The sequence below is a fragment of the Orcinus orca genome, chromosome 3, assembly GCF_937001465.1.
Source record: "Orcinus orca chromosome 3, mOrcOrc1.1, whole genome shotgun sequence".
NCBI lineage: Eukaryota > Metazoa > Chordata > Mammalia > Artiodactyla > Delphinidae > Orcinus > Orcinus orca.
The window spans coordinates 25,817,699-25,844,495 of record NC_064561.1 but is presented as its reverse complement, the minus strand read 5'-3'; the positions used below and the strand labels follow the sequence as shown (position 1 = coordinate 25,844,495).

Below are 26,797 nucleotides of genomic sequence, written 5' to 3'. Positions count from 1 at the left end.
TATGAGTGAGGACGAGGCTGCCTGCCTGCCTGAGCTCCAGGAGGCTGCCTTGGCTCCTGGCTCTGGGTACTCCTGGCCCCTCCAGTGCTTCATTGGTGGGCTGTGCTCTGAGCATCTGCTGCTGCCATGTGCAATTTGAGGGGACCACTTCCGTGATCACACTCCAAAGTTGGGGTTTCCTCTGTCCCTTAGGGGTGCTAGAAACGTACAGGTCCCAGTGGCTCAACCTGGAATGAAACTCAGGTCTCCTGACTCCATTTCAGTGCCTTTTTCTTCTCCTCCCTCCCTAGGAAGGCTCTGGTTGGCGGTCTCCGTGTAGTAGACTGTGGGCATCACTAATGCTATTCACTGGATAGTCTCAGCTCTCTGCTTTCTAGACCCAAGGCAGGATTGTAACTGCCGGCCTCAAGGCAGGACCATGTGACTAGTTCCAACCAATGAGCCATGAGTAGAAGTGATGTCACTTCTAGCCTAGAGCCTTCAATGGCTGCTCCAGATCTCTCTTTCCATCTGCTGAGGTGACAGTGGCCAGTGATGGTGGGTGCTCCATCAGCCTGTGACCGGGAGCAGAGCCCGCAGCTGACCCCTGATGGATCTGTAGCGTGAACAAGAAATAAATCTGTGGCATTTTAAAAATTTAGGATTTTTTTTTGTTATCACAGCATTACCCATCCTAACCTAACAGTGCACACCTACCATCTATTTGGCTGCCTGACATCTCAATGCCCTTCCTATTTTGGGGGTAACTTCTACCCTCTTGAGACTTGTTGGGAGGCAGAGCCTTCCTATAGATGAAAATGCCAGGTACCACTTTCCCAGCTCGCCTTGCAGCTCAGGTGCAGGCACGTGGCCAAGGCCAGAGAAGATAGTGCTACAGCGGCAGTACCATGGGCTCGGCATTTGTAGCAGCTGCAGTGGGTGACGTTGTTGGGCTGGTTCCACTGCAAGAGTTTGGGCTGTGATTCTGGCTGTGTGGCCTCCCTTTTCTCTTGCCTACTCCCTAAGCCTAGTTCTCCAGCCTTCCTATCTCATCTGTGAGCTGCTCAGTATCCTTTCGATAAATTCACATTCAATTTAAATCACCGAGTTCATTTATGTTGCTTCCCCGACTAAGAGACTTGGATGGATACAACCAATTGAGAGGGCAGCGAGGGGCGGCACGGGAGCCAGGAGCTGGAAGGAAGGATCTGGCAAGATGAACTGACTTCTCTCCCCTGCACGAGCTGCTTCTCTGGGAGCAACCTTTGTCTGTCTTAGGCCAGAGCAAGCCAAAGGGTGCTGGGCGGGGGCTCTGGTCAGACTTGGTCAGCCTTTGGACATGTGAACCTCACTTTTCTTATCTGTAAAATGGGGCTAATTATAGGACATCACTTCTAGAGTGGTTGTAAGGAATGTATTTGAAAGAGAATGTATTTGAGAGAGTTCTGGGAACCATAAAACAAAACCCCAGTGCAAGTTCATCACATTATTCTGTGTTAGCGTGCCCGAGTATATCCAGCTGGGGAATCTTGGTTGGCGTGACAGGGTTAAATGAAAACTGTTCGTCCTGATGCCACAGTCCTATCACTTACCTCTTGGGAGGTCCCAGGCCAGTCCTTACAATTCAGATCCATCTGAGAGTCTACTCAAGAGACCAGAGACCTCAGACTGGAAGCAATGAAAAGATTCCTGATGGGCTTGGTAAAGGCAGAGAAGCACAGAGATGGGAAAGGATATTAGGAGTTGTTTTATTCAATCCCCTCCATTTTCATAGTTCAGAGAGGGAGAGCCACCAACCCACAGCCACACAGCCACTCTGTGCCTGAGCTTGGGGTTGGGATGCAGATCTTTTCACTCTGACAGTGTGCCTTAATCTGGAGCTATGTTTGTGCTGTAATCCAAGGATGCAAAGTAAATTTGGGGACTATGACAACTCTCCCTCAAATGAATAACCCCCATTTCCTAGCAACCTATGGTCAACTGGTCCTTATCCCACCCTGCAGAAGGATCCCTGGAGTACCCCTTCTCTTTTTTCTTTCTCAGCCCTCTAAAACACTGTATTGAGGAAGGGTGAAAAATTGCTGAATCGATCTTTTTCAATTAGCATGGCATCTGAATCAAAGAAATTTGGAAGAAGAGAACTTTCTCATCCGAGTGGCTGCCAACACCCCCGCCCCAGCTGAAGTGCTCCCTTGTTCTCGCCTGCTCTGCCCCAGATCCGTGGGCCACTCTCCGAATCGTTGGCAATTTTCTCTGCACTGTCCTGACAACCTCCGGCCATGAAAATTAAAAAACTAGTTACCGAATCTCGCTCCTAACGGCTTTGTCCTTGTCAGCGATTCGACAGAGAAATCTGGAAGAGGGAGCCTCCTTAGGCCTGCAGTGGGCTGAAATGCCACCAGAATGACAATGGGCTTTGCCGTGGGAGGAGGGGAGAATGTGCAGTGTGCCAGGAGTGAATGAATGAATGAAAGGGAGAGAGAGAGAGAGAGAGAGAGAGAGAGAGAGAGAGAGAGAGACAGTGTGAGCGCACAAACTTTGGGCTTCAAATTAAAAAATTCCAGTGTCTCAGCAGAGGTCCTGGTGTCTGTACTCCAGGACCTTCTGCCAAATGCTGAGCAGGGCGCTTTTCCCCATGCCATTGCCCTCTGGTCCTCCGCCAGGGTACAGAGCTCTGGGCTGGAGCGGGGGGCAGTCAGAATTTGGTGAGGAAATGGCTCCAAAGTGGGGAAAGCCCTGGGAGGCCGGCCCACCTAGTCAGCTTGCTATCTGCCCAAGCTTCCCCCACCACCTCAAGGGTCTCCCCTGATTTCAGACATTAGTACTCACTCCACATACTGTCACCGCCCCCCTCACCACCCTGCTGAAGGAATTTTAAGAAATCCTCAAAAACTGGAGGAATTTTAATTACCCTTGATTAAGAAAAAACTTTCTAGAAGACCACTGTGATGGGTGACTCACTGCGACATGGGTGTCCCTGAGCTGCAGGAGGGTGGGGCTCAGCCTCGTGGCTCTGTGTCCCCAGCCCTTGGCTTTGGGACCCACACAGAGCAAAGGCCTGGCAGGTGCTTGTTGGGTGAAGGAGTAGGAACGGCTTCATTCAGAGAGTTCTTGTTCCTGCCTCATCCCCCCGGGGCGTGGACTTGCAGACTGACGTGGGGATTTGCAGGGAAGCAGGAGAGAGAGGTATCAAAGCACTGGGTCCTCAGGGCCAGGCCGAGCGAGGTCTGTGACTTCATAGCCAATAGACCTTGAACAAGTTGCTTAACATCCTCAAGCGTGTCTCCTTATCTCTGACATGGGAATCACCATGGTGACCACGCAGAGGGAGGCTGTGAATTAAACAAAGGCCTGCAGGTCTGCTTGCTGTATAGTCAGTGCTCAATAAGAAGAAAAACTTAACCAGGCCTAGACCCAGAGCCCCTCCCGAGATAGGGAGACTCTTCTCAAGGGCTTCTGCCTCATCACCCACGGATCTTGGGATTAGTCTCATTACTGGACAGGCCTGGCATCGAAGGGACCCCGGGAAGCTGGGCTGGTTCTTGCTGTTGAACTGAGCACGTGCATTCACTCAGTCAGTCTCTCATTCGTTCATAAAAGTATCAGTATTTATTGAGCACCTTCTACATGCTGCCTTGTGCTGGGGTTTGGGCTAAAAGAGTAAGTGAAAGGTGGCCTGATCTCAGTTCTTGAAGCTAACAAGAAACAAACAAGCAAAGTCAAGATCAGAATCATTTGGGGTCCAGATCAGTAGGTGGTCAGGGAAAGCTTCTCTTGTGGGGCAGTATTTGAACCGAGATCTAAATAACAAGGAGCGGCCATGCTCCGGCCGGAGGGAAGAGGGACCTGGGAAGGAAGCAATAGTTCAAAGGCTTGGAGGTGGGGACAGGACTGGTTAGGGGGCACGTGTGGCCAAGGTTGATGGAGCGGCGGGGTGGGGGTAGCAGATGGTTTCTGGGAAGCCCTGGGAGAGCTCATTTCTCCCAGGAAGGCTGCCCGGAGGACTGGGGCTGGGCCCAGAGTCCAGAACACGTACTGAGGGTGGAGTGCTTTCACCAATGTCTCCCTGGAGGCCTGCTCTGGCCCCTCTTTGCCCTACACCTGCTGTGACTCTGCATTAAAGGACAGATCGTTCAGAAGAGAGGTGTAGTTCCGCCATTATTATGTGTGGACCACTTTCACACAGTGCATGTCTCCCTGACCGTGGGGGTCGCGCCTGGGTGGAGGGGGTGAATACGCTCTCCTGTCTGCCACCAGGCTCTCCTGCTGCTCTTAGCGTGTGGAGCACACACTGCTGCTGGCTGCCAGGGGTGCAGGTAGTCCTGCTGGAATCGGAGATACCAGCAGTGGTCAAGCAAGCTCCACGGTGGGCCCATCCTCCAGGCCCCCAACCTGAGATCACTCCCATGACCAAGCCCTCCTTGGTCCCAGCTGTGCAAACAGAGGACCTGCAGCCACCCTGGATGTTGGATCTGGGGTCCCAACACACGTTGGCGTGACCAGCCAATTCACAAAGGGCTGCCTGCTTGGGGGCAGGCACCAAGAGACATTTAACCCAGCACCATTCATTCATTCATTCAGTAAATGTTTGTTAAGTACCTACCGTGTGCAATGCATTGTATTAGTGCCATGTTATATACTATACATGGGGAACTGTGTGGTGACCAAAATACAAATGATTCTGGTTTTCACAGACATCAGTATTTTTAAGGGGGTGAAGACACACAAAACAAGGAAACCTACAAATACGTAATTCTGAACACAGTAAGTGAGAGAAAACACAAGACATACAGCATATGTTACAGTTTGGTCAAAACTGATCTAATGGTCCAGGTATGAAGGCTTAGGTAAGGTGCCAGCCACATATAAATACCCAGAATGCCCGTATCATCTGTGAAGTTCATTACTAATGATACTGCCAGCATGAATAAATATGAAAACCATGTTGTTGAGAAAGTCTGAAATGTGGCCAGTATTGAGATTGGCTGGCGAATCCTGATGTTAACGAAAGTGGTTAAATTTGACAGTCACTGACTGTGTTTGTAAACTCAGAGATGGGAACAGGTGAGAGGTTTGTGGAGCATCTCCTGTGTCAGGCTCTGTGGGGGGCACTGGGGGTCCCCAGGATGTTAAATGTTAACTAGAAGCAAAGTGCTCCTGCCTGCCCGCCCCTTGGAGCACCTCACAGGGCCTGCCCGCGCCGTGCCACGTGAGGCATGGCCAGGCTGCAAATTCCCGCTTGGCTGTTTTGTTTTGCTTCAAGATTTGACCTTGTTGCCAGATTTCTGTCGAGATTAACCCGACAGAGTTCCGAATGTACTTCATTCTACGGCGGGTTAGGTTTCCACAGTCGATGAAGTCAGTTATGCCTTACATCTCCGTGAAGCAGGCACAGAAGGGGAGGTTTGCATGGCAGAAAAATCTCTTTTTAGATTGGGCAGAATAGAATTCATGCTTGAGAGGCGTGCTATTTCTGTCTCTAGTCTCATTTTGTACCCATTTCTGTTTGAAGCTGTGTCCTATTCCGGTGCAAAACCCTCTTCCTCCTCCTCCCCCCAACTCATCTCCTTCCCCCTCCCCCACTCATCTCCTCCTCCCCCACTCATCTCCTCCTCCCCCCACTCATCTCCTCCCCCTCTTCCCCCTCCTCCTCCCCCTCATCTCCTCCCCCTCCTCCTCCTGCCACTCATCTCCTCCTCCTCCTCCCCCACTCATCTGCTCCTCCCCCCACTTATCTCCTCCTCCCCCCACTTATCTCCTCCTCCCCCCACTTATCTCCTCCTCCCCCCACTCATCTCCTCCTCCCCCCACTCATCTCCTCCTCCTCCTCCTCCCCCCACTCATCTCCTCCTCCCCCCACTCATCTCCTCCTCCCCCCACTCATCTCCTCCTCCTCCTCCTCCCCCCCACTCATCTCCTCCTCCCCCCACTTATCTCCTCCTCCCCCCACTCATCTCCTCCTCCCTCCTCCTCCCCCCACTCATCTCCTCCTCCCCCCACTTATCTCCTCCTCCCCCCACTCATCTCCTCCTCCCTCCTCCTCCCCCCACTCATCTCCTCCCACTCCTCCTCCTCCTTTTCCTCCTCTTCTTCCTCCCTCCTCATCTTCTCTCCCCTCCTCCCCCTTATCTTTCTCCCCTTCCTCCACCTCTTCTCCCATACCCCCTTCTGCCTCTCTTCCCTCTCCTCCTTTTAAAATCAATCCACATTTATTTGGCTTTGATTTGGGGTATAGTAGCAATTAGGAGATTTAGTGTTAGAGGAAAATCAGATAACTGTGGAGCTCCTGACCTAATTTATAGGAGTTCCTCTGTTTTTCTCTGTAAAATGGGAATGGTTCAATACCACATGTATTTGCGCATATATTTGTTTATGCCAGTCTTCTGGGTTCTGTGAGGAATAAAAAAAGAAATTAATAGGACAATATCCTCCTTCTTAATAACTTCCTATCTCAATGGGAACCTCCTATCTGATGGGGACGTTCTGTCTCAGGACACTCGAGACAGATCACAGTATGTACATAATTGAAAGACAGAGCGAGAGGCACAGACATGAGATGCTAGCAGAGATTGGGGTCACTGTGGGCTGGAGGAAGGCTCTGTAGACAATGTGGTGCTTAAACTGAGTCCTGAAGTTGGAAGGGTCTGGAATTGGAGGGCTAGGCACTCCTGATTCTGGTGGAAGGAACAGGTATGGTCATAGAACCAACTTGTCTGTCCCTAGACTCCCTGTTCCTACACTGCGGGGACCTGCCTTCTTGTTTTCCTACCTGTCTCCCCTGCACTGCAGTCCCCTACCCCCAAATCTTTTTGGTATCAGGCTTTCCTCTCCTCTTTCCTCTCACTGACAGTGACCAGCACTGTCAGCTGTGCCCATTGTCCGGGAGAGGTTTCCCTCGGCTCTCCCCGGAGAACCAGACGTCCTAGTACAGCGGGAGCAATGAACGTGGCAGGAAGGGCTTGGGCTCTGAGCTCACGCTGACTTGAGTCTGGATCCTGCTCTGACTGTGGACCTAGGCAAGCCAGTTGACAAGTTGAGCCCCCCAATCCTCTCCTCTAACCTGAGGGTGATAATTCCCACCTCGCAAAGCTGTTTACAGGAGGAAATAAGATAATGCATGGGTCTGGTGCAGGTGAAGACTCTCCCAAAATACTAGTTCCAACTTTTCCCCAGTTCATTTCAGCTAAGCGTGATGGATGGCAAAGAGAACCAGCCAGGGCCCCACAGCGAAAGCCCTCACACCATGGAGCTGATCACACTGGCCTTGGTTCCTGGTTCCTGGGTCAAGGAGAGGTATCTTTTGGATGAGTGACTTATCCACTGGGAGGTGCACTTTCCTCATCTGTCAAACAGAGGTATCCAGACTCCCCCCAGGGCCGTGCTCAGCGTGAAACTAGACAATACTGGTGAAGAGTTGCACCCGGGGGCTGGAGTATAGAAAGTGCTAGCTATGGTGACCGCGGCTGATCCAAGGCCACAGAAACGGTACCCTCCGTGGCATCGGGCAGAATTTTTGTACCAACCTTAGAAAGATGATGAAACGAGTGGGAAATGGCATCAGGTCTTTGCACGGAGCGGCTCACCGTCTCTAATAACAGTATCTGCAGGCCGGAAGCATGTTTGGAAATAGGACTCGGGAGCCCGGATGTAACTGATTTGCTTGTGTTGCCCTTTGGAGCTCATGCACACATCCTGCCCTCCTCAGAATTCACACAATCCCAAGAGCTCATCATATCTGGAGAACAGAGTAACCAAACCTGAGGCAGCTCGCATTCTAGGGCGCTTTGTTCACTGACCTTAAAAACAAACCCAGCACACTGACAACAACCCGCCAGCCTGCTTCAGGCGGGGCAGGGCCCAGGGACTGGAGAGTTCTCCTCACCTGCTGATCAGAGTGACAGCAGCAGAGATCAAAGTTCAAGGCACTGATTATCTTTCTGGTTCGGGGTGCCCGGCGGGACTGAAGGGGCTCGGATCCCAGAGAGGGTGGTTGGGTCGAACTGAAAAAGGAAGGCGGCTCAGCTGATACAAAGCCAACCCCACTGAAGTTTTTTTAATGAGGGCCCTGAGTGCCCTGGGCCTTCTCTGCGACTCGCCTGGAGGGCCTGGCTCAGTTATTTTCAGACTTCTCAGGTCCGTGGAGGTTTGGCAGGCATGAGGAACAGAACAGAGGGACCCAACTGGAATAAGTCCCCAGGAATAGAACTGCTTGCAGGAAAATCAAAGTAATAAATATCTGGACATATTTTCACGCTTCTAGACCGGCTTAAAATGCATCGTGTTACCGGAGCCTGCCCTTATTATGGGAAAGTGGGCCATGAAACTGATAAGAGCAAGAAGGTGCTCACCCCCACTCCCTTAATGATATTTGACAGCGATAATTATTAGTATGATCACAACAGAAGCAGCTCCCACTGATTGAGTCCTTCCTATGTGCCAGGCAGTTTTCTAGGCGCTTGGCGTACATTAATGCATTTAATCCTCACCACAACTCTATGAGGTAGGGTGCTGATATCGATTTTACAGAGGGGGAAACAGGAGGCTCGAAGAGCAAGTGCAAGGACCTAGAGATAATCTCCTTAGACCATGTGGTCCCAGCCATCACAGAGCCTGCAGTCCCGTGATGGGTCATTAGGTTCGAGGAGTGGATAAATGAATCGATCAGTAGCTGTAGGCAGACCATGATGCATGACGTGAACGCAAATAAGAGGTGCAGACAATTAGAAAGGAGAGGTTGTCTGAGCCTGAAAAGACTGGTAGGATTCCAACAGTTGATCAAGATGGAAGGGGGAAGGGACTTCTGGTGGAGGTCACCGCTCAGGAAAAGCCCGAAGCAAGTCTGGATGCAAGGATCCTAGTGTGGCCGGACTTAGGATTCATGGAAGGCAGGGCTAGGAAAGGGACGTGGAGCTGGATTGGGAGGCCTTGAATGCCGAGTGGAAGGGACTAGGTCTTTTTTGGTCGGCTGTAGGGAGCAGCTGAAGTTTGGAGCCCTGGAGGCCCAGGACACTGCTCTTCCTCTTGGCTTAGGGAAGGAAATAGAAAGAACAAAAGTGACCTTTGGAGTCAGGCAGTCGGCTCTAATCTTGATCTTCCTCACAAATTTGCTCTGTTGTCCTTGAGGAAGTTACCCAACTTCTCCAAGCAAAGAGGATACTTAGCTGCATTTCAGAGGTTTTTGGAGGCCATTAGATATGATAATGTATGTAAAGTGTAAGGTGTATGGTAGGTGTTCCATGATGGTGGCCAATATTATTTATTAATAATACGAACTCTCTTGTTTATTTTCTTTATCGTACCTGTTTCCGAAAGCAGGTCTGCAGACTCCTAGGGATTCCCCCAGACTCTTTTAGCAGGTTCTTGAGGTTAAAACTGTTTTCATAACAACTCTGGGACATTGTTTGCATTTTTCATCCTGTTGATACCTGGACTGGTGGTGAGTAAAACTGCTGGCATCTTAGTACACACCAAGGAAGCAGCACCAAAGTGTACAAGGAATCGTTGTGTCCTTCACTATCACACATATACCAGTTTCACTTAAGAATGTTCTAAATGAAGCAGTAAAATGATTAACTTTAGAAATCTCCTCCCTTGAGTACCTGTCTTTTTAATGATCTGTGTTTAAAAAAAAAAAAAAGGAAAACTACATAGAAAGCACTTCTGCCGCATACCAAAGCACACTGGTTGCTGAAGGTAACGTCAAGAAAAACACGTGTAATTGAATTGTCCACTGGATTGGTCACTTTTTTAATGGCACACCATTTTTACTTGAAAGAACAGCTGACACACCAGGGTTTTCAAATTTGGGCAGATATTTTCTCAAAAATGAACAAAGTGAGCCTGTCACTTTAACGAAAGCAACAGGCAGTATTTGTCACCAGTGATAAAATTCAAGCTGTTCAGTGAAAATTAGAAGTTTGGGAAACTTTATCTGCCACTCTGAGCTTGACATCTTCTTGTGAAACAGTCTCTGATGAGAACTATGGTGATACTAATGAATTTGAATTTTTTTTTTTTTTTTTGGGGTACGCGGGCCTCTCACTGTTGTGGCCTCTCCCGTTGCGGAGCACAGGCTCCGGACGCGCAGGCTCAGTGGCCATGGCTCACGGGCCCAGCCGCTCCGTGGCATGTGGGATCTTCCCGGACCGGGGCACGAACCCGTGTCCCCTGCATCGGCAGGTGGACTCTCAACCACTGCGCCACCAGGGAAGCCCCAAGACCAAAGATTTTTGAGAGATGCTGCCTCATGGCCTGGCACATAGTAGGTGTTCATTAAATAGGTGTGGAGGCCAGGCCTTTGGGGGTGGTGGCAGGCCAGGCCGCCTGGTCCCCATGTCACTCTGTTTCTCTGTTCTTTGAAGGACAGTGTCTAGACTGCCTGGTCCTCCCTCCTGTGACTCTAAGCAGGAGCTGGACGTGGTGACCTGGGAGCTCCGTCAAACCAAGTTCTGCTGCCCAGTTTATGCTAAGTAGGATTACCCATGAGCCCTCACATCCACATCCCAACTCGCCTCTGCAGACTGCAGGTTCTAATTCCATTTGTTTTCGGCCTTTATCGCTGGGTTTAGGCCAGATTGGGAAGCCTGCAGAGTTGCTGAGACAGTAATTTGCAACTAAATGTAAGACATGTTAGGGGTCAGGCCTGAGGCAGATGTAGGCTATTTTTAAAGATGGGCCACTTAAGAAGAGTAAAGGTGGACCACTTAGCACTAGGGCCTTCCTCGGCCTGGCTTGGGATATTGCCTTCTGCAGGAGGGGAAATGCTGATTCCGCTCTCCTTGCTCAAAGGCAGGAAGAGGTGGGGGAGCGGTGACTGTTCCCTGACACCCAGCCATCCAATCTCCTCTCTCCTTTTCTCCTTCTCTGGGCTGCTCCCCGTGGGCCTGAAAGAGCGCATCTTCCCCAGTGGCCTGAGCAGCTGCCTGTCATCAGAGTCAAGGCCACGATCCACTTGATGGGATCAAGTGGATCCCAATGGGGCCTGGGAACAAAGCTAATTAGCTAATGTACTAAGATATATAAATAAAGAAATCCAGCCACCTCCAAGATTGGCTTGTGGAGGTTGAGGTGACCCTGGGGCTTCCGTGCCGCCAGGGCCCTTGGAGAAGATCGGATGCACCTGTGCTCCCTCTGCTTGGGTCTTCTTGGGGTGGGACCGCTGGGGAGACAGGGCTGGTTGCAACGCTGGTTGGGGACAAATGCTTTTGGACGGCGTCTTAGGTGGAGTTTCTCAGGCAACAGACTCTGAGAGAGAGGGGCTTTGGGGGAGCAGGCTTGGGAACCACACCTGTGAGGGAGGGAGTGGAGCGAGGCTAGCCAGAGAAGGTGGGCTGGGGTGCAGCTGCAACAGAGGCCTCAGCCCATCCCCCGGGGAGCTTTGGTGGCCCCGCAGAGTTGTTCTGAATTGAATCAAGGGGTTTCAGTTTTGTTCCCCCATGATGGTCAGTCCCTGCTTGCCGGCTGCCCCCAGGGGGAATGACTAGAACCGACATCCACGCAGTTCTCTGTGGTCTAGTGCAGTTCCCAGTGAAGGACTCAGTGAGGGCCACCAGCAGCCGCCAGCGCTGGAAGCCAGAGGGACGAGTGCCTGGGTCCTGATGGGCCACCTGGGCAGTGTACCATGGCACAGCCCACAGAGGCAATCAGAGGCCATTTGAGGATGGCAGGGAGCTGGAAACAGCAAGTTTCATTTAAAAATAAGCATTGCTTCAAAGGAACCACAGAAGATACTCAATGCATATCTGTTGAATGGCTGGATGAAAGAATGAATCGAAAAATGAAATTGTATATGGGAATCCAACATGTACAAAGGATAAGGACTGCTCTTGGGCAGGTATTTAACCTTTCTGTGCTTCCAATTTCTCATCCATAAAATGGGACTAGTAATGGCACCATCGTCATCAATGTTTTTGAGAGGATGAAGTAACTTAATATGTGTAAATGCTTAGAACAGTGCCTGGTGCATGATAAAAGCTATATAAATGTTCAGTCTGATGGTGGTTGTTACTACATCGCGAGGGTTGTGGTTACTGCTGTTATGCAAGGTGCTCACCCATCGCGGCAGGCCCCAGGTACAGCCATGGAGCTCGAGGTCTCCAACGAGCATAGTTACAAACCAACAGCTGCCGGGAATGGTGGAGACACGTGTATGGTTGGGGTTTGGCTCAGATTTTGGTTAGGAGTTTCCCCAAGTGTTGGGGACACTAGTAGTATCTAGGGTTCCTGTAGTGGGGGACGCAGACACAGCATCAGAGAGAGCATCTCTCAGCCCTGATTATATCAAGAAGCTCTCAGGCTGGTGCTGGGGTGTCCCTAACGCCTCCCTAACAGTAGCTCTTCTCTCTTTTTAACGACAACGAGAGAGCAGGCTGCAGACTTAGCAGCTCCCCGAGTTGCAGAACCTGGCTGGGTTTCAGGAACGTTATCTTGTTTTTAGTGTTCTTATTTTTGTGATGATCATCTATCTATAGCAAGTGAAACCTATTTTCCAATTGCTACGATGAGAGAAAGATTCTTCTTAACATAAATTTTATAAAATAGCAATCGGTGAGTTGATTTCAGGAAAAATGTGACATAACTAAGAGCCCAGGTCCCACATGGATATGGCAAGCATGCAAAGGGTTTCCACGAGTAACTGAAGTTTGAGAAGCCCTGGGTTTAAGGAAACAGACAGGAAGTGTGAGGGAGGCAGACTTGGCGGGACTGGAACCTGCTTCCATCGCTTTGCACACAGAGAATGCCCCTGCCTTCTCACCTCTGTGCGGCTTGGATCCACGCCTTTCCCATCCTGGCTCCAGGGCCACTTCCTTCACCAGATTTTCCCTGGTTCCATCCCAGGTGACAGTTACCTCTCTCCCTGCTCTATCCCCATGGCACCTAGGAGGCAGTGAGGCTTTTCTGTTCTGTTAGACTAGTGCACCCCCAATTCCAGTCATTTGCAGTGAGCACAGCACAGAGCATGCAGCAGGTGCTCAATGAATGTTCACTCTGAATCTGCACCTTACTCAACCATGGCCAGATGATAAGCATGTGCACTGCTCCAGGTAAATGGAGCCAGAGATGGAACCCATGGCAAAGTGCAGCTGCCCGTTGCATGGGCATCCTGTGGTTGAAGACTTTGCAGTGATTGCACATAGCTCAAGCTGAACTTGGTGGGAAGTGGGCCTGAGGGCTGGGCGGTGAAGGCCAGAGGCGGGCAGCCACTGTCCCTGTTTCTGTGAGGTGCCATGGAAGTTCATCAGAACTGATGTCTGTGGCAGCTCTTGTCCTGTCCCCAGGAGCCATCTGCTCTTATCAGAGCCACTCATCCTCCTTCCCCCTCCTCAGGACACTGCCGTGTCCTCTTCCCATCGTAGATGACTGGTGCTCTGCCCTGGTGGTGGTAGCTGCTCATTAGGAGGGGACAGGAGCTCCCTTCTCTCAACGCCATGATTACCTTTCTCCTGTTCCCATCTGGGGAGAGATAGTGTGGCCTGGTAGGAAGCTCTGCAGGGTACCCTGATGCCATGCAGACTGGGTTTTGAACCCTAGCTCCTCCATTGATGGCCTTGTGACCTTGGCCAAGTGACCTCCCTCTTGGAGTCTCAGGTTCTCCATCCTGATCCCTGCCCTCCAGGTTGTACCAACGGGACCAGCATAGTGATGGGTGTGTGGCAAGAGCTCCTGCTTGACAAAGCTTGGGTTCCTTCGCCTGCTGTGCTCCGAGGTTGCAGTGGGGTGGGGGGGTGTCATGGCTTGGGAGGAAAATGCTAAAGGGGAGGTGCCCCTGCCTCCACCCTTTGGCTGCAAATGAAGAGTTTGATTTCCTCTTAAAATGGAAAATCCAGAATTTGTAACCCTCAAATTTTAGTGAACGTAAGCACCATGTGAGGATGCTTGCTAAAATGCAGATTCCTGGGTGCTGCCTCCCGAGAGTCTGGGTGGGGCTGGAGAAGGCACTTTAAATAGTCCCCTCAGGGGTCTACGGCAGGTGGTTCCTGGGAACGTCTCCGAGAGCCCTGCCCTAGGTCACAGGGCTGGGCCGTCTAGTCCGGAGGCCACAGCTGGGGGACCACCTCTCGAAACTGAGAGAGTTTTCCATTTCTATTCAGCTTTCTTGTTCTTTGGGAAAGTGTGGAGCATTGGCAGTCCTGGGCCTGCCGTTCTACATGACAGGGGGCCAGAGCTGAGTTGCTCCTGCCCGCTTCAAACGGGGCTGCCTTTGCTATTTAAAGTCCTGGCCTAAACTCCGGGGTCATTGGCATCTGCGGCCTCTCGCTGGTCCAGTCCCCTCAACCCACAGACCAGGAAACTGAAGTCCAGAGTGAAAATAGCTCAGGCGTGGAGAGCCAGGTTTGGTGAGGCCGCAGAAAGCAAAGGCCAAGACGGGAACGTGAGGAGAGAGTCCTCAGGACGTTACTCGAACTTCTGGATCCAGCTTGTTTCATGAGTTAAAAGTACCCACCCCACCTAGGGCCGCCAGATAAAACACAGGTTGGCCAGTTAAATTCGAATTTCATAAGTATGAAATTTTTTTTTCTATAAGTATGCCCCATGACATATTTGAGACCTATCTGTACTAAAAATTATCAGTTGTTTATCTGAAATTCAGATTTAACTGAGCATCCTGTATTTCTGTATTTTTGTTTGCTAAATCTAGAACCCCAACCTCACGCCTCTTTTGGGCTGAAGCCAGTCTGGTTGGGTTTCTGAGTCTTACAACTAAAGGGATCCCAGTGGAAGCAGGCAGTTGAGAAATGACTCAACTTGCCTGGCATCACAAGGCCAGCAAGTCACAGTGGCTGGATTGGAACTCAAGTCTGTGACTCAGGAACCTGTGATTACTCCTCCGAGAGGCTGGGGTGTGGTGGAGAACAGATGATCTGGAAACTCATGTGACAGAACTGGGCTTGAACAGAACGTGGGGCAGGGAGGAGGGCGAAGAGAGAAGGAGATAGGGACTTGTACCTTTGCTGACTGACAGATGACAGTAGTTTTTATTATTATTTGCTAATTCGCTCACTAAATATTTATCAAGTACCTATCAGGGACAAGGCACTGTGCTTGTTTCTCTGATATCTGAAATGGGCTGCTACTATCATTGTTTATCTTTTGCACTGTACAGGATGGGAGAGCGATGCTCAGTGAGGCCACAGGACTGGGAACTGAGGGAACTGGGGTTTTTCCAGGCCTACTGAGCTCCACGCCCCACCCTGCCAGCCCACATGGAGGCCAGTCTGCTCTGCCACTTGCTGCATGTTCAAACCTGACTCCCCATCCCCTGCCTGGGCAAAGCAATGCAAGTTGAAATTGCTAGTAAAGGCTCAGGCGGCACCCGCCCTTGGCAGGTACATCTATTGTGAAATATCTGATGTTTAATCCTGACAGCCTGTGTCCCACACCTGGCCACAGCCCTCCTTGCACACCCCTAGTGTGGGTGCCCAGCTGTGTCTCCTTTCTGGGTTGTGGGATGGAGGCTGCTGGGGGAGGGGGATAGGAGCTCTGGGCCTCAGCAATGCTGGAAGTTGGATCCAGGCCTCTGGTGCCATGGTGACGGTTACTATAGAAACACACGGGCTGCACTCAGCACTCCTACCGGGATCTGTGGGGGGTTTTCATAGACTGGAGTTGATAGAGAGGGGGGACTCAGTAGTGGTTAGAGTCTTCCTTCCACAGTGAGGGCCAGGTCTGTTATTGGGGCTGCCCCACCTGTGTCTCCATCTTCCTCTCCTTCCACTTCCCCTTCCATCCCGTCCCGTTACCCCGAACAGTCTCCGGTCCAAAGGTGGCTTTGGCTGTGGCACTCTCAGCCTGGAGGACCCAGGCTTCTTCCCTTGGCTAATTCCTACTCATCCTTCAAGCCTCGTCCTGATATTCTCTTTCATTCAGCAAATATTTATTGAGTGTCTACCAAGTACAGGACACCGTTCTGGCCACTGGGGACCAAGACAGACAAGGGCCCTGCTCTCATGGAGCTGCCAGTCTCGGTGGAGAAACAGGCATGAAGGAAGCACCCAAGAAAGTGCACAAGAATACATTCTGACGGTGCCATGGAGAGAGCGAGGGGGGTGATGAGGCAGACAGTACGGGGCTGTAGGGATTGGGGGTCAGGGAAGGTGTGTCTAAGGAGTGACATCTGTCCTCTCCGCACCCTCCAGCTATCTCACCTGCATAGTCTGTTCTCTGAATCACAGCACTGATGACGCTATAATGTCACTGCCTGGCTCCCACCCTAAACTGCTTCCTCCTTGAAGGCAGGAGCAAGGTGTCATTTGTCTCTGTGTCCCCAAGGTCTGGTGCATAACAGGGGCTTGATAGAGCACACACACTTACCAGCTGTGACCCCTGGTTCAGGCAGTGTCACAGATGGCCTCTCATGTCCTCTTCATGTTGAGTCCGGGACATACGTATAATTTGATTATTTCCTATCACTTTAGAGATAGTGGAACCAAGCTCAGCTAGGTTAGGAAACTAGCTTCACACCCCCCCTAGTCCACAGAAGGCCTGAGAGTCAAACCCAGTCCGCCCTCTCTGTGCTCCTTTTATGTAATGTGGTAACAGCTTTATGGAGATATAATTCACATACCGTACAATCCACCCTTTTTTTTTTTTTTTTGCGGTACGCGGGCCTCTCACTATTGTGGCCTCTCCCGTTGCGGGGCACAGGCTCCGGACGCGCAGGCCCAGTGGCCGTGGCTCACAGGCCCAGCCGCTCCGCGGCATGTGGGATCTTCCCGGACCGGGGCACGAACCCGTGTCCCCTGCGTCGGCAGGCGGACTCTCAACCACTGCGCCACCAGGGAAGCCCCAATCCACCCTTTTAAAGCATACAATTTAATGGCTTTCAGTGTATTCACAGAGTTGTGAAAACATCAGAACAATCAGTTTTAGAACATTTCAATTGCAGCCCCCCAGACAACCAAATTCCTCCAGCCAGGGCCCCCAACCTGAGCCTTGCGGGAGGACTTGAAGTTCAGAAGTTGGCTGCAGTTGTAAATTTAGAGCTGAGGGGTTCTGCGTGGGATGGCTGCCTCTCTCTTGGCGTAGCAATAATGAGCTTTTGCTTGTTGGCATTTTAAGTGTATATGCTTGGCTTCTCTGAATTAAGACACTGATTCTCTACTGAAAATTTCAAAACAACCTACAGACAAATAAGTTGAATTCCAGGAGAGCCTTCAGAAGGCTTTCCTCGCTGGGACATGGCGGGTGCTATCCCTGCAGTGGCTCAGAATGTCCGGAATTCACCAGACTCTGCACTTTTAAAGCCCGAAGCTTTCTGGAAGCCTCACTTTGTGGCATGTGCTGGCGTAGAAGGGACTGCAGCCAGGAGGAACCGGGGACTCTTTGAACCCCAGGACCACTCTGCCCCCACTCTTCATGAAGGGCCCATGGTGACCAGTTTAACCCATATGTCCAGATCACTTAGCCCCAGAACCAGTGAGTGGAGTAGGCAATGGATTTATCCTTTCCTCAGTGCCAGGGGAGGCTCCATTGCCCCCAATTTTCACATCCTTCCCCCCTCCCTCCTTCAACTAACCACAGGTGCCTGAAATTCACCTCTGAAGATGTATTTATTAAACTATTGAATGGGAGCGGTTTAACTTTTTCCCCAGCTTGGTGCACGAAAGAGGTCACGTGTCGTTTTACCATGCACACCATAGCCCCCAGTCGCCCAGTTTAGCAGAAGGTTTAGAATCTCTCTCCTGGCTCCATCTCTCCCTCCCTTGGAATTGTGCAAGAGATTCAAGTTCTTCATTGGTCTCCAGGGGTCAGGCTGCAGTCAAAGATGGGTGACGCGAGCTCTGGAGAACCTTACCAGTTCTTGCATCCTTTTCCTCATGGCCAGCTCTGCATTTACTGTCCCTGCTCGATTACAGGAACCAAACCTGGCCAGTTGAAGCAGGAAAGGATTTCTTAAAGGTTGCTTGTTGACTAGCTTCCAGAGTCTTTCCGAGGGCCAGAGACCCAGGCTTGGAGGTCGCTCAGCTAGGAACAACTTCCAAAACCACACGACTCTTCCTCCACTGGGTACAGGCACTGCCACTGGCACCACCAGCACTAGCAGAGCTGGACCCTGCATCTGGGCCTGATGTTGCCACTGGAAACCGGATTCAGCTCGTGGCTGCCATGCTCTCCATACAGTCCCTGCTTCCCTGTGTCATTAGTGCCCACGCTGTCCTGAGAGGGCATGTCTGATAGGAGAAGCCTAGCTCACATGCCATCTCCCTAGCTACACGGGAGGCTGGGAAGTGAATTTCAGCTTTTGTAGTGGGAGGTGGTCTCTGCCCGCCGGCTAGACTCATGCGGCGGCGAATTCTCCCCCAAATGAGCCACACAGATGAATGCTCCGTTACCAGTGGCTTCTGTGCAGATTTGTCCATCTCCACCCTGCACCTGTGTTCCATGGGATCTGAAGAGGGACGGCCATTGGCCCCTCCTTCCCCCTTCCCCCAGGACCATGCGTGTCTGCCTGGCATTTCTATAACTGAGAGGAGCTACACGTGACTGCACAGAATAAAGAATCCTACTTCAAGGTGACCATAAAACCCACATGGACCCAAGTGGGAGGAGCTGTTCCCCAAAGGAAATCAGGGTACCGTTTCCAAAAGCCGGGATTCTGGGCAGGAAAAATGACACACATTCACCACAGCTGAGGAATCCTGTGGCAAATCAGTTAGGAAACGAAAGTAACACATTAGAGAAGACACAGAGGGGTCTCAGCGAGTACCAGTGTCTTCAGTGGAACGATCTGGAATGCGCATGGCTCTCAGCCTAACACCCCTGTTGCCCCCTCAGGATTCCCTTTCCTCTCCTCTTTGTCTTTCAGGGGAGGCCTTTCCCCATTCCACCCTACCTGTTCCGGAGAGGCTGTGAGGCCCTCATATGGGTATCCATCCCTGACAGGCGGTGCGCTCTGGGCTTAGAGGTCGGGCTTTGGATTTGAGCAGATCTGGGTTCTGCTTGGACTCTGCTCCTTTCTTTTTTAAAAAAAATTTTCGGCCACACTGTGCGGCGTGCAGGATCCTAGTTCCCCGACCAGGGATCGAACCTGCGCCTCCTGCAGTGGAAGCACGGAGTCCCAACCATTGGACCGCCAGGGAAGTCCCAGACTCTGCTCCTTTTTTGTAAATTGGGTAGCTTTACCTTTCTCAGCCTCGGTTTCTTCACCTATAGCATAAATAAAATGATAGTATTTATGTCCTAGGATTGTTTTGAACTTTAAATGAGATTGTTCAAGTAAAGTATGTAACAGTGCATGGCACAATAACTTGATAAAAGGCAGTTGTTTAATATTACTGATGGCAGCGTAAATAATCATTATTATCATTTAAGAGTTGGGGCAAGTTATTCACCACCTCTGAGCCTCAGTTTCCCCCACAGTAAAGGGTGTGAAAATATGGGTCCCCTATTGCTTGAACCGTGTTTAGTGCAGAACAGTGGTCCAGGAAATGTTCATTATTCAGTGACATCATAGCGAAGCTTTCCCACAAATGTTTGTGGAATGAGGGTAGGGATTTTTATAAAGGGAGACTGGCGCTTGTAGCTGTTCAGGCAGGGTGAGGTGGAAGGGATGCGCGATTACAGACTCTGTGGGCAAAGCATCTTGGGCCAGAGGGACCCCAGGGGCACTGTGTAGGCCTTGATCAGTTTAGCACTTCCTAGGATTTTGATGTCCTCTTTCCATTCTTTCACGACTCAGGCATCCAAGGTCACCTCGTTATGGTTCTGTGTGAAGACAGCACCCCAAAGGGGCCATCGATTTGGAACATCTGATCGGCTTTCTGAGTCGGATCTACTAGCTTGTAAAATCCAATAAATGTCAAAGATCTGTCAGGCCCATTAACCTCTGGAGGTCTATTAACAGACTCTGCTTTTGCTAAGGAGATTCTGTTTCTGTCACACAGACGCCAGGGCGGCCAATTCTCAAAACCCTGGAATTTAGGAAGTTAGGACGGGGGCAGGTTTAAAACGGGGTCCCCTGGTCTCTACCAGTTTTGCCTTAAGACTCCACCACCTCTTCCACTGGTACATACAGAGCCTCTGTCAACATGACCAGCCCTGCGGTAAGTATGTGGGTGGGTGGCCTCCTCCAGGAAACGGTCCAGAACTTCTTTACCTGCCTCTGAGAAAACGAACCCAGTCCTTCCCTTCAAAATAACCCTCCCCCATCTCTGTTTTACCCCTTACAACACTGAAGCATGATTACTTGCTGCCCGTCGGTCCCTTCCATTAGTTTATTAGGGCCGCAAGGGTGGAGTGTTGGTAGGGATCTCTTTGACAAGAAGTGAGGGAAACCCCAACCCAAATTACTTTAGCAGGAAAGGAAATTTGGTTGGCGCGTCTGTCACAAGCCCTCCCCGTACATGACAAGACGGGTGCTGGCCGATCCCATGTGATGGCAGGGCTGCCTGTAGCAGCTGCCGGCATCCTGCGGCCAGCCTAACATTCCTGTGAAAAGGGACTTTCTTTCCCAGTAGAGCCAGCCAATCTGCCACGCTGATTTCCGTTGGCCCAGCCTGAATCCACCTTCCAATCCCCATGCGTTCCTCTGGCAAAGCACTTAGCATGTTGTGCTGTAATTACTGCTTTGCTTGCCTGTTTCCTACCTGGAACTGTGAGTTCCCTGATGGGTGGAACCAATTCCATCTTCCCAGTGCCTAGGTTAAGGCCTGGCACAGAGTGAGCACTTACTAAATGTGTTATGAATGAAATTAACGTCGTTGACAGTCTTCTGTGTATTAGGCACTGCGAAAGTCTTTTTGGAGGAAATTATGTTTCCAAAGTGGCTGCAAAAATATCCCCTACCTCCCATGCCTCTTTGTGAGGAGAACTGCTATGTCCCCACCAGTGGCAGAGCCCATTTGCCCTGGCGTTTAATCCTTTGGGGCTGGCCCTCACACCTGTTATGACCAACAGAATGTGATGGAGGTGACACCGGGTAACTTCTGGGCCTTAAGAGAGCTGTAGCGTCTGTCTTCACCTCTTGCAATATCCCTCACGGCCATTCTATGAGGAAGCACAAGCAGCCATGTGGAGAGGTGCATGGAGGAGAACCAAGATTCCTGGCCAGCAACTCCAGCTGAGATCCCAGATGGTGGTCAGAGCTAACTACTAGTCATATGGGCAAGGCCATTTTGGACTTCCCAGCCATCCCTGAGCCTCTGCTGCACCATGTGAAGCAAAAGAACCACTGAATCAATCTACAAAATCGTGAAACATAATAATAATACAATTTTATCCTCACATCAGTCCTATGGAAACAGGCTCAGAGACATTAAGCAGCTTTCCTTCAATCACACAGTCCTTAAACAGTAGGGCATCCGACTTACAGCCAAGATGTGCCCGTGGAAACTAATTTTGCCAGCAGTTAATAATGGAAATCAGTAATTGGAAAGCAAATCATTTGGCAACATCACAGGAATGCATCTTAGAGCGAGGCAGTGGATTTGGTTTGATTCTTACTGAGGACTTTAGCGTGGTAGCTAGATTTAGCATAGTAGGACGTAAGGTAAGGGCTACATCAGTAGCATAGTGGGAGAGATGTAGGCTGCTGTGCTGTGATAGGGGATGGTGAGGACTGTGGCAAACAGGAGAGGGCATGCCTCATCTAAAAGAGATAGCTGTCATGAAGGCCATGCCTTTTGCTGCTAGGTGTGTAGGTTGGCCCAAGAGCACCAGCTCCTTCAATACTTCAAAAGCACTGAGTATTCAAATCCCTCAATTTTGTCTGAGTCGGGGGGAAGTGGGTTGGAGAAGACATTTGCATGCCAGATCTGACCCACAGAAGCCCAGTGTCTGACTTTCTTCCCAAAGAGCCCTGCCAGTTTAGTCTCTAGAGAGAGAAACTTACCCACTGCCTTTGTTCCAACAGAAAAAAAGCAATTTTTTTCACTATAAGCTCTAGAAAGGGTTCCAAAATGTTCCGATTTTTTTTTTTTTCCATAGTTAAGGTAATTCACAGGGAACTGCTGGTCCATCTTCCACCTCCCAACTGGCTTTTGCTTCTCTGAGCTCATCTCATCTTGTGAAATGCTGCTGCTTCCCAGGGAAGGCCAGCCAGGGAAACTCCTTGTTGAGAGGCAGGCAGCTCCTGTTTCCCTAGGCCTACCCAGCCATGGGTCCCCATCCCAGGCACGGGGCCCCTGGCAGTCTGAAGGGATGTTGTACTCCCTGAATACATGTGGTCCCATGGAGCCATCCTGGGCAGAAAACATCCCACTAAGTGAATTCACTTACTGGGTCCGTGACCCGAAGGTGGAGGCTTCTGCAGAGAGCCTGATCTAGGCCTGTGATGGCCTCAGAGGCCCTCAGAGAGGCTGGGCGGTCGTGCTGTCCTCAGCCTTGACCTTGCCTTATGGCCAGCCTCAAGCTCATGGCCTTTGTTTCTATGTGTTCTTCTGCCCTTTTACAGAATGGTAACAACCTCCCCCGCTTCTCTCTGTCTCCTGATGCTTCACGCTGCTGCTTGGGTAGCTGTTTACAGCTACATCAAGTGTTTCACATCCATGAACTGTTTAGCATTTACTGCTGCCCATCAGTATTGTAGTGGTGCCTGACCAGGGCTCCAACGGTAGGCAACTTGTTCAAGATCAATATGGTTAGCGAATGTAGTAGACCCAGCTATTCTCTCATTATTTCTGTTTTTCACTCAGCAGATTTTAAAAGTAATAGTGATAATAATAATTCCTATGTTAATCATTGAAAAGTCCCCTTTCTTACCCTGATGCCCCTATGCCCAGTCTGCTCCTCAGAAGCAGCTGCTGTTACTGGCCTTTTGTGTGTCCATCTGGATATCAAATGTAATAAAATTACATGAAGTTGGGACTGGTTGGGATTAGCCAGACTCCACAGGCACTTGACTAATGATCACTGCTTCTTGGAGAGAGCCTGGCGTGTGCTCAGGGATGCCCATGCTTGGTCACTGGTAGTGGTGACAATGCAAGGCCTTTCACCAGGGTACTACAGTGGACCCAGCGCCTGACCTGGGCATCAGCGGCCTGATACAGGCCACTCAGTTTCACAGGGCAGCACACTCCACTTTTACAAGATGAACCAGGAAGTTCCCAACGTGGGTGTCCATCCGAATTATGGGAGTGCTTTACAAAATTCAGATTCCTGGGTGTCACCCCAGGCCAATGGAATCAAAATATCTTTTCTTTTTTAAACAATTCACTGTTTTTTTTTTTTTTTAATTTAGTTACTTATTATTTATTTTTGGCTGCATTGGGTCTTCGTTGCTGCGCAGAGGATTTCTCTAATTGCAGTGAGCGGGGGCTACTCTTCGTTGTGGTGAGCGGGCTTCTCATTGTGGTGGCTTCTCTTGTTGCGGAGCACGGGCTCTAGTCACGTGGGCTTCAGTAGTTGTGGCTCATGGGCTTAGTTGCTCCGCGGCATGGGGGATCTTCCCAGACCAGGGCTCGAACCCGTGTCCCCTGCATTGGCAGGTGGACTCTCAACCACTGCGCCACCAGGGAAGCCCTCAAAATATCTTTGAGAAGGCCCAAGAATCTGTCATTTTAAACCTCCGTAATATCCTTTAGTGAATTCACAAAAGTATACAAAGATTTACGTATAAGGGCTAGAAAGCTTACTGCTGCCTTGTTTGAGCACGTAATTAGAATGTCCATAGATGTCCATCGATAAGGGGCCAATTCTGTACGACGGAATACTATGCAGTCATAAAAAATTAGTTATATCTTCATGTCCTGGCATATTGATACAAACATCCAAAGTACACTGATAACAAAAAGAGCAGGGAGCAAAATGGTGTGTGGACTGGGCAGCCAGGAGTGTAGAGGACAGTTTTGCTTGCACATACATGGATTGCCTTTTGGAAGGTACATAAGAAAGAGTGGTTGCTTCTGGAGAGGAGACACTGGGGGACTCTTTACTGAATACCCTTTTGTACAGCTGGAGGGTACAGCGGCGTGCATGCAAAAGAAAACCGTTCTCATGCTAGCATCTGCGGAGCTCCCAGGTAAATCTGATGAGCCCCTAGGCTTGGTAAACCGCTGGATTAGATGATTCTTGCCCTCCTGGGGATGTTTCAGCTCTAAAACTCAGGCCCTGGGATTAGTGACTAATACACGTGACAGAGACTTGTGAACTGTAAGGTGACATCAGAAGTGCGGTGTCACCATCGCTAACCCCCATGAATCGGTCTGGAAGGGCCTCAGTGATGACACGTTCTCTAGATGGGGCTGAGTGCTGCTGTCAATGTATGCAGTTCATCAATGCCAGCCCCTTGCCAGTGGACACCAAGCATGGGCTGTGCTGGACCCCTGAACAGTGGTTGGCCTCCCCAGCTTTTTAGGGAGAAGGACGGTGATGGGGCACACCAGTAGGCCAGAGCCGGAAGGCCCTGTGGAAGAGGCCCTGACCTGGGACTCCCTGCCCGTTCCCAGGTGAGTGCATCACAGCTGCCGTTTAGAGAGCGCCTACTCTGAGCCAGGCACTGGACCAGGCTCCTCTGTGTGCACTGTCCTCTTTACGTCACTTTGTACAGATGGGAAAACCGGGGCTCAGAGAGATCAAGTGATTTGCCTTTCTGAAAGAACTTAGATCTTTCTGACTATAGAGCAAGTCCCGTTTCCCGGTTTTCATGACCCAAGTGACCTCCTACTGTAATGGGACCTGCTGCCATGGGGTCCCACGTCCCCAGCATCCTTTCCTATGTGCCTCTCTCAGAGCCCCCAGTGACCCAACTCCCAGGGGTTTAGGTGACTGGAGTCTCTGGGCTTTGAGCTCAGAGTCACTCCAGTCAAGCGTGTGGGTGGTGATGTGGGAAAGAGGCGAAGGCACCTTGTGGTCGCAGAGTTCAGGCAGACTGGGTGGGTGACCTTGGCGAGTGCCTGAGCTCCGGCTGTACTACGGGATCGCACCTGCTGGGGTTTTGTCTGCGAGGATCAAGCAGTGCACCGCACGCGCTTGCAGCAAGCTTGGCACGGGGTAATTTTACACATTCACTCTACCAGCAATGGACCCTTCGATTATCCCACGCCATACTGCCAGCACCTTGAATAGTGCCTGGTACATAGTAGGCACTCAATAAATATGTTGCCTAAAGGAACAAATGAGCCGTTGACGTGTTTGCTGGAGCTGCTGCTGACAAACTAGGTAACAATGGACCCGCTCCTTCCCCTCTCCTAGCCTCAGTTTCCCCAGCTCCGAGGAAGTGGGTCCCTTCCACCAGGTCTCAACCCACCCAGCCCAGGTCTCATCCCCTTCAGGGACCTGTGAGCAGCCCAGAGCAAGTTGTCCTGTTTCCCTGAATATTAGTCTTTGAACTAAACAAATCTATTTGGAGTATTCAGCATTGCCATGGTATCACAACTGCTCTCGCGCTCTCTCTCTCTGTCTCTCTCTGTCTCTCTCTGTCTCTGTCTCTCTCTGTCTCCCCCAAGCAGCTGAGAAGTCCTTTCCTCCTCCCAGGTCCCCTCCAGCCCCACCCCAGGAGGTGGCCCACGGGCCTTAAAGCCCAGCTCTGCAGTTCCCAGAGAGAGATGTCTTCTGAAGTCACAGGATAGCTGTTGCTTCCTGGCAAGGTGTTCATTTGGTTTTATCCTTTGGGGAGGCAAATTGTAGCTATAGGAGCTGTGGAGTCAGGGCTCCCCAAGGAAGTGGTGGCTCTCCCCAGGCTGCAAGTGGTGACTAGCCTACACCTGAAACGTTAGAACCTCATGCCACCTGTCCAATTCGCATACCAATATGACCCCAGATGCAAGCTGGGTGGGAAATGGGAATGACCTCTAAATGGGCCCATGGACCAGAGGACCCTGGTTCTGTGAAAGGCCAGAGCACTACAGACATAGGCCACTCCTTTGGGGCAATAATTAATGTTGGTTCAAATTTGAGACTTAAATTTAGTCATGGCTGCTCTCTGAGGCCACTGCCAGAGCTTCGGGGCTTTGGGGATGGAATTTTCTTTGCCCACTTAATTGAGATGTAATTGACGCATAACATTTGTAAGCTTAAGGTGTACCATGTGGTAATTTGATACATGGATATATTGCAAAGTGTTGGCCCTGATAAGGCTTGTTAACACATCCTTCACCTCACATAATCACCATGTTGTTGTCCTGGTGAGAACATTTAAGATTTACTTTCGTATCTACTTTCCCAATTGTTCGCTGTAGTTGCCATGCTGGAGGTTATTCATCTAATAACTGAGAGTGTCTGCCCTTTGACCGGCACCTCCCCATTTCCCCACCCCCCAGCTCCTGGTAGCCATCTGTCTCCTCTCTGTTTCTGTGAGTTCAACATTTTCAGATTCCACGTCTAAGTGAGGTCATACTGTATTTGTCTTTCTCTACCTGAATGATTTGGGGTGGAAATTCTTAAAGGCACTGCCATGGTGGGAGGGAAGGGCCAGCAGCTTCCGTTAGTAACCAGATTCTGACAAGGGTTAATAAGTAATAATACCTTTTTAGTATATAAATAATTATTATAATAAATGAAACTTGTGTGCCTGGTGTGTCCTGCACTAAGTAGTAACATCCCCATTTCACTGATGAGGAAACAGGGGCTCAGAGGGGTCCAATATTTGACTGAGGTGATTTGGACTGTGTTGTTCGGAATCCGCTTCCCTGCATGGCCCTGGGTGTGGCTGGGGGAAGGAGGCACGTGTGCGAGAATCCGGAAGTGGAGGTGAGCGGCGGCCATACTCAGCTCGGACCTCGTTGGATGTGGTGGCGGTGAGATGCTGAAGGGCCAGTGGTGCCTGGGGGCCTTTGCTCTCTTTGACTCTGTGTCCAGCTCTCCTCCCCCAGACACTCTGGCAGATGCACGAAGGCAGCAGCCCCCTGGTTTCTCCCCCACCAGCTCCCCCTTCCCAGTCCCA

At 50.7% G+C, this 26,797-nt stretch overlaps 1 long non-coding RNA gene across 2 annotated transcripts in view; it reads left to right on the top strand.

Annotated features, from left to right (window-relative positions):
* LOC117202224 (uncharacterized) overlaps positions 1 to 26,797 on the top strand; it is a 157,657-nt gene that overhangs the window by 8,014 nt on the left and 122,846 nt on the right. Inside the window, exon 3 of one of the 2 annotated variants that reach the window (XR_004484436.2) lies at positions 2,084 to 4,315. The exons of the other annotated variant lie outside the window; for it this stretch is intronic. This is a non-coding gene — a long non-coding RNA (uncharacterized LOC117202224). Of the gene's footprint in view, positions 1 to 2,083; positions 4,316 to 26,797 lie in introns of those variants that run through there. 2 annotated transcript variants of the gene reach the window in all.